This window comes from Pseudonaja textilis, chromosome 7, assembly GCF_049901715.1.
Source record: "Pseudonaja textilis isolate UNSWEBS1 chromosome 7, rPseTex1.2, whole genome shotgun sequence".
Lineage (NCBI taxonomy): Eukaryota > Metazoa > Chordata > Lepidosauria > Squamata > Elapidae > Pseudonaja > Pseudonaja textilis.
The window spans coordinates 38,242,879-38,251,188 of record NC_141996.1 but is presented as its reverse complement, the minus strand read 5'-3'; the positions used below and the strand labels follow the sequence as shown (position 1 = coordinate 38,251,188).

Below are 8,310 nucleotides of genomic sequence, written 5' to 3'. Positions count from 1 at the left end.
AAATCTTCAAAATAATCTTTTCCAAGCCTAATTGGAATTGTTTGAAACAGATATAAAATTCTGGGTAATATATTCATTTTGATTGTTGAGATTCTCCCTATTAGTGAGAGTTGTAAGTTTTCCCATTTCGCCAAATCTAGCGCTAACTGCTGTTTAAGTTTAATATAATTATTCTCTTTTAATGTACTACATCTTGTTGTCAAATATATGCCCAAATACTTGATCTTATTCGTGACTTGAATTTTCAATAGGTCTGCCAGTTCTTCCTTTTGTCTTAATAGCATATTCTTTGTCAAAATCTTTGTCTTGTCTTTATTTATTTTCAAACCAGCCACCTTTCCATATGTCTCTATCTTTTCTATCAATTTTGATGCTGTTTCTAAAGGGTCTTCTAAGATGAAAACCAGATCATCCGCAAATGCTTGCAGCTTAAATTCTTCCTTTTTAATTTTCATTCCTTTTATATTCTTTTCATCTCTAATATTTCTGTTTAACACTTCCAAAGTTAACACAAACAACAAAGGTGATAGTGGGCACCCTTGTCTTGTTCCTTTTCTTATATTAATAGAGTCAGTCAGCTCCCCCTCTATCATTACCTTTGCCGTTTGCTTATAGTATATAGCTTCTATTACTTGGATGAATTTTCTAGCAAAACGCATCTGTTCCAACAGTAATAACATGAATCGCCAATTCACATTGTCAAATGCCTTCTGTGTATCTAGAAATATCAGAGCCATTTGTTTTTCAGGATGTGCCTCGTAGTATTCCAAGGTGTCCAAGATTACTCTCATATTTGTCTCTTTGGCAGAAATCCATTATGATCAGGATGGATAAAATTATTTAAATATTTTTTGTCTTTCTGCCAATATTGAAGCAAAGATTTTGTAATCTGCATTTAGTAAAGAAATGGGTCTTAATTTGTAATGGGTCGGCCTCCTCTTTAGGAATAAGTATAATATAGGCTTCTGACCATGATTTAGGTATCTTCTTCTTTAACATAACTTCATTCATAACTTCTAGCAATGGAAGATTCAATGATTCTTGTAATGTTTTATAAAATTCTGCCGGAAGTCCATCTGGGCCAGGTGCCTTTCCATTATTTTGCTTCTTGAGTGCTTCAGTTAACTCCATCATTGTTATATTGCTTTCTAACATTTTTTCAGTCTCTTTATGTATCTGAGGTAAATTAGCATTCTGTAAATACTGCTTAACTCTCTCTTCATTAATATTCTCTTGCATATATAACTTCCCATAGAAGTCTCGAATGATTTCCTTCTTCTCTTTGCTACCATGGCAAACTTGGCCTTGGTCATCTATTAATTGCAATATTTTCCTTGATTCTTTCTCCTTTCTCAATTTATATGCTAACCATCTACCTGGTTTATTTGCGTCTTCAAAGTAGTTCTGTTTAGCACCTCTAATTTTCTGTGCTAATTCTTCTTTTTCTATTTGACCCATTTTGTGTTTAATTATATCCATTTTTAACTTGATGTCCTTTTTCTGTGGCATTTTCTGTAGCTCTTTTTCAAGTCTTTTATGCTCATCCTCTAGGGCCTTAGAGGCTAGCCTTTTCATAGTATTCCTTTTCCTTGTATAGTCTATTATCAAGCTTCTAGCATATGCCTTCATTGTGTCCCATACATTCTGAATGGATGTATCTTCTTTTTTATTTTCTCTAAAGAAAAAGGCCAATTCTTTCTCCATCCACTGTGTAAAGTCTTTTTCCTTTAAAATAGTATTATTTAACGTCCATCTAGATCTTTTTTGTCCTTTCCATTTAATTGTCATTGGATTGTGATCTGCCCAAGTACTTGTTTCAATATTTATTTCTTGAATGTTAGGTATTAATTCTGTTGACATCCATATCATATCTATTCTGGACCATGATAAGTGTCTATTTGAATAGAAAGTATATTGTTTAGTTTTAGCATTTCTTTGTCTCCATATATCTTTTAAGTTTATTTCATCTATCATTTTAAAAAAAGATTTAGGGAGAGTCTTTCTGTTTTGCTTTGTTGTTTTCTGTGCTGTATAATCCAATTTGTTGTCTACAATTCCATTAAAATCTCCCATCATAACTATATTAGCATAGTCCAATTCAATTATTTTCATATGTAATTTTTTGTAGAATTCTGTTTTAAGTTTAAGTTTTTGACTTCCCACTTTCCTTTCACAAAAATAAAATGTATTACTTACTCTACAATCTTGTTTCAAAATATTCCAGAATATATTTGCTGTTTGAGTTATTCTTCCCACAGAACTAGCAAAATAAAGAAAAAACTCTCCTGAGAAGATTTTGCTATATATGCATGCACTGACCTGGAGAAAAGGAGCAATCTATGTTTTAAAAATGCAGACAGGATGATATACTCAGAAGGGTTTACACATCTTTCTAGATATAGCTCTCTGTCCAGGAAACTAAATCTGTTTTATATAAAGTAGATGACCTTATTTGAAAAGGAAATATGAAGTTGCTGCAAGTCCCGACTATTCTAATTAATTATTTTTATTGATTGTTTGGTTTGGTTGTTTGGTTTATATTTTTGTTTTATTGAATACATTTATACCAATTTATCTTGCACCAAAACTGGATGGTGATTTAAGAACATTAGGATAATGGTTCCAAAACAGATAAAATGTCTGACCCATAAGCTTTAAACTAATTACTCAAAAATTGAGCTACCTGGGGGGGAAAAACTGTCTCCTGAGCCAAAAGTTCTACACAGACCACCAAAAGCTGTTGATCTTCTTTAACTTACAGCATCTAACTGTTTTTCCTCTTTATTTCAGTTTCAATCAATTTGCCTGTTCATTGGCCCATGACTTTCAATGCCACCTTTATAGATTGAACTGTCTTTCTATTAGCTACAAACCACATCCTGATGTAGAGACTGAATTTAGTGATTAAGTACCACTCTTGGCTGTTTTTCAATTATATCCGGGTTTCCTTATAGATACATTTTTCTCCACGTATCTAAAACTGGAAAGCTTTTACATGTGTGTCAATAGGAATTACTACAATTGGATGTGTTAGTGTATCTATATGGATGCTTACATTTGAATAGGAACAAGGCTTCATGACATTTCTGTTCAATGAATTCTAGGAATACTTAAAATATTCATCATGACTTATAGTAATAGGTGGGAACATTATTAATCCTGGAATGATGGTGAAAGATATTTTACTTATCCTGTTACAGTTCGCTGTTAAGATGCATCAAAATATTTAAAAGTTAATTTCCTAAATTACAGAATATATTTTATTTTTACGGTACTTACTTCATTTGTATCTGTATCTAAACTGGTATCTGAGAAAGTAGTAATTGATTATTATAGTGTATTACCAAAGCACACATTGCCATCTCTGGTCTTTCCTCTTCATTATAATGAACAGCATTTAAAGTTTTTAGGTCACTGAGCACACTACTTCACTTCCACCAAAGCTGATTTAATTGAAATAGCTGTCTGTAAATTAGAAAGGAAGCCACAAGACTCTCTCTCCCAATTAATGTTCTCATGGGGAGAAAAAGTCTGTTTTGGAGGCACTAAAGTAAACCACTTGTTGGGGCAAGATATGAGAACATAAGCAAGCAATCTGAGACTTTTGGATCAAGTTTTTTTTTAATTTCTTAAGGTTTCTCTGCTATCTGTATTTCATCTTTTGCTTTAAATCAATCGAATAGTAAACTTATAAACCAACTGCAGCTTAACCAAGTGAGCTTCTTTCCAGGTTAGTTAATTTAACTATTTAAGTATCATATATTTTAAAAGAAGTATAAGAGAGAAGAGATTTCTAGATCAATTTTTAATATTTAACAGACATATTTTATACCACACATACGTTGTGGGATATGAGAGTGATCTTGAAGTCTTTAGTGGATAATCATTTAAATATGAGCCAGCAGTATGCTGCAACTGCCAAAAAAGCCAATACATTCCTAATCTGCATTAACAGAGGGATAGAATCAAGATCATATGAAGTATTAATACCACTTTATAATACCTTGGTAAGACCACTCTTGAAATTCTGCATCCAGTTTTGGTTGCCACAATGTAAGAAAGATGTGGAGACTTGAGGCAAAGAGTGCACAGAAGAGCAACAAAGATGATTAGGGGACTGGGGGCTAAAACATATAAAGAACAGTTGCTGGAATTGGGTATGTCTAGTTTAATGAAAAGAAGAACTAAGGGTGACATGATAGCAATGTTCCTATATCTAAGGGGTTGCCACAAAGAAGAGGGAGACAATCTATTCTCCAAAGCAGCCAAAGGCAGGACAAGAACAATGGATCAAAACTAATCAAGGAGAAAAGCAACCTAGAACTAAGGAGAACTTTCCTGACAGTTAGAACTAGTGGGACAACTTGCCTCCAGAACTTGTGGATGCTCCAACACTGGAAGTTTTTAAGAACTGAGTAGGGGTTGGATTAGAAGATCTCCAAGGTCCCTTCCAACTCTGTTTTTCTAGTTTCTACTCACAATCTGAAGGAGTCTTATATGTTTTGTTAGTTTATAAAAAGGACTGGAATATTTACAGATGCAAAACCAACCAACACTATCTCTTCATTATTCAAGTAAAAATAAGGGCCACAAAAGTTCAAAATGGAGACATTTCTTATTTGTAACTACTTCCAATATTTCAGCACTTAATGCAGATCATATTTGAAAATATACCACAAGCCTGCAGCAATTTGATAGATGCACAAATCAGACAGTAAGGTTCTTTACTAGAGGTTATGCATAAATATTTCTGTTCAGTAGTCTGCAACACAGCCATATGTCATGTGACAGTAGGACTAGAAGTAAGTTTGCTGTCTTTGTTTGAGGCACTCAAGACATATTTACTTCAGTTTGTGTCATGCATTTCAACTTGAAAATATATTTCAAGAGAGTGAGGTAATCAACAGAACTAATAAATATGGAAAGTGCCATCCTAAAATTTCTTCCAATTTTTTTTGTATGTCTTAATATGACCTTTATTACCAAATTCATCAAAACTTCAGAATTATTATTATTTTTTTAGAATGAAACTGGGGAAGCTTAGACTACTTGATTAGCATATTTGGCTTACTGGAAAGCAAGATGATTTAATTTCCTTTGCTTTCAGTAAATGATGTCAGCCATCTTAGATGTCTTTATTAAGAGAAGTAGTGATCTCATTTAAATGTGAAGTTGAACTATTATTTAATGTTACATAAATTATTTTTTTCAGTATAGCTTTACTTTCAGGAGATCAAATACTTTCACATGCTTTAAATCAACTGTCTTTTATCATTTTAATCAAACAGACAAAATGTAGCTAGTAGAGGTTGGACTAGAAGACCGCAAAGATCCCATCAATATTTTGTTATTTTGTATTCTGTATTCAGAAAAAAAGTTATGGAGTATCATAGTGAGTTTGCTCGTTGGTTATACCATAGTGAATTTGTTTCCTTAGATTATATTTAAAGAGAAGTCATTACAAAAAAATGGAAGTAAAAGCTTCCAATTTTGCCTTTGTGGCCACCTCTAAGATAAGATGGAAAAACATTAGCCAAAGACTTTTGCAATGCTAATATTATATTCAACAAGATGTTTTTCTTTGTGATTTCAATTTGAGACTACTATTCATTGTATCATGTTATAGCAGGATCTATTAATATGGTAGATTAAGAAAATATTCTGATTTCCATTTATTTAACAAGAATTGAGTCTGAACCTTTTATCTTCTGAAAAAAATGCCTTGGTTGGCATGGGAAAGCTTTCATGAGAAAGTACTATGGTATGAACTTAGGTAGAACACTAAAAACAAATTATTGGTCTTATTGGTCTTCTTAAAATATCCTATTTGCTAATTGCAACTCAGCATATATTGCTTTGGAGTCCTTAGTGCTTTCTTGAGTTTGGTGGTTTTCCTGCAAATGTTTTATTAACCTCTTTAGTGTTAGAAGGATTTGCTTTCTTTGTATGCAATCTATAGTCAGTAGACTTTGGGATTCTGTTTTTACTGGCACAATCTATTGTAACACAGCTCAGTCATTATAACATCTAACAGGACTAAACATATTTCAGGGCTCTGAGGATTGAAACTGACTAGATATAAGTACTACCTTACATTATTTATAGGCCTGTACAAAATACAGCACTTTGAATTTAAGAATTGTTTGCCAATTACCACTACAACTAGCAATAAAAACTATGATAAAAATGCCTATGCTTTTTAAAAAGTGTTAATATTGATCCCCATTTACAAAATTATAGTGATTTTAACATCCAACCCTTCTTAGATGCTCCAAGGAGTTTGAAAATGGTGAATAAATAGAAGATAACGACATCAAGGGATTACATACTGAACAAATACTGAAGTAAAGCATTTGTTTTTGCAACAAAAGGACAAAAATGACATGTTCCAGGCACACATATGAGTCTGAGACACAGAAATGAGACTACTATAATAGATATAATTCACTAAAATATTATCCAACTTAAATGAGATGGAATGAGCTAGATAAATAGAATTACTGACTGATGTTGGAATTTAGCCAACAATTTATGCCTGAAGAAATCTCTTCTTGAATAACATACTTGTGCCTCCTTTTTGAGTATAACAACTACAATGTTGCCCTATAACCTTACTTGTTTACATTGTTGTAAACATACAGGTTCTTTCTAAATGTAATTCCAAACACTAATTTCAGTCTAAATTATTCCACATGCATGGATTTTTTTTTCTTGATTGATGTTTTTATACAGGGACCATGAAAATCTGTCCTTGCATACAGTTTTCTGAAGTAAGTTTTTCAGACTTTTTAAGGAAGATAATTTTTAAACATTATGTAATGCCCACTAGATGCAAAAATAAGATGCATGAAATACATGTATTCACAAGTACATATATGTAGATATGTATGTATGTACAGGTAGTCCTTGGGTAACAATGGCAACTGGGACCAAGACTGCTGTTGATAAACAATGTGAACATAAAGCACAATTGTATATAATGACAGCAAGTATGGCAATCCTGATTGCTGTCATAATCTAACACTGCATAGGTCATTAAATGGGAAGAGGAGGGCGTCTCAGGCAAGAAGCGGGGGTGTGGAAGCAGGTACTATGGAGTGCAGGTGGGCTGGCAGCAGCCATGGGTGGGTTAGAGGAGGCCTGGGAGAACCAATGGAGGCTGAGCGTGGGCAGGAGGGAGACTACAGAATACAAGATTGTTAGGAATATGAGTCACCTAACAGCTATTTGGGTTAGAAATATATAAACCAGGATAAACGTTTTAAAACTATCTTTAAGAAAATGCAAAACTGTAATTAGGTGTGGTTTCTCAAACGGCCATAAGATGGAGCCAGAAACCTGGGTTGTTTAGTCTCAGAAGAGAGTGTGAGTCAGTCTCTATTTCCTTTTGTTGGAAAGTATTGCCGTTCCTCTATTTCTTCTAATTGACTGATATTACTGGATTTAATGTAAGTCTGTTACTGAACTGTTTTTTGACACTGGACTTTGATATTTGGATTATCCCTGGATTGAAAACTGACTGATTTAACTTGTGAATGACTTTGGATTGCTTATTTTGGACTTTGCTTAACATTTCTGGAAGTAAAAACCTACATTTACTGTACAATGTATCTGTGTGCTGTATGTGTATTATTCAAACACTCCTCTCCAATAAGTCTCCCTGTATGCGCTCATTCTCTTAACGGGGAATTATCTCAACAAAGATCTCAGACTTCCTGGAAGAAAAGGTAGGAAAAACAATTTGAAACCTTACTTGCCAGTTTTCCTACTGAGTTTGTTTCTGGAAGGTGGTAGGGAAGGTCACAAATTCCAATCAATCACATGATCACAGCTCAATGCTGTAAATGCAAGACAGCTGCCTAAGCACCTGATTATAATCATGTGACTGCAGGTGTTTGCAACAGCCAGAACTTCAAGAACTGGTCATAAGTATATTATTTCAGCCTTTGAATTAACTTTGAATAGTCACTAAATAAATGGACATAAGCCCACGCCATCTGTACTCAATAATTTGTCTTCAGCTTTACATTGACAGATCTTTTTATTTTTTTAAAAAAACCATCTGAGATACAAGCAAAAGTTGATAAACAGCTGTGAACTAAGAATATAACTTCAATTCTTGTTAATATCTTACTTTTAGTTTAGGCTGAACTTTCTTTGCTAATTCCAACAGTGCTCTGGTACCCATAACAACCCTACTATTTCCTCATAAAGTGACTTCTCTTCAATGATAACTTCATGGAAACTGAAAGAGAATTTGTTACACTTCTGATGGTATGTATATTCTTGAGAACACACAGATTTAAGGCA

General features: G+C 33.4%; 1 protein-coding gene across 3 annotated transcripts in view; it reads right to left on the bottom strand.

The window, feature by feature from the left end:
* The window catches only part of IGSF3 (immunoglobulin superfamily member 3), a 121,982-nt gene that overhangs the window by 32,496 nt on the left and 81,176 nt on the right, over positions 1–8,310 (bottom strand). The window lies entirely within an intron of this gene.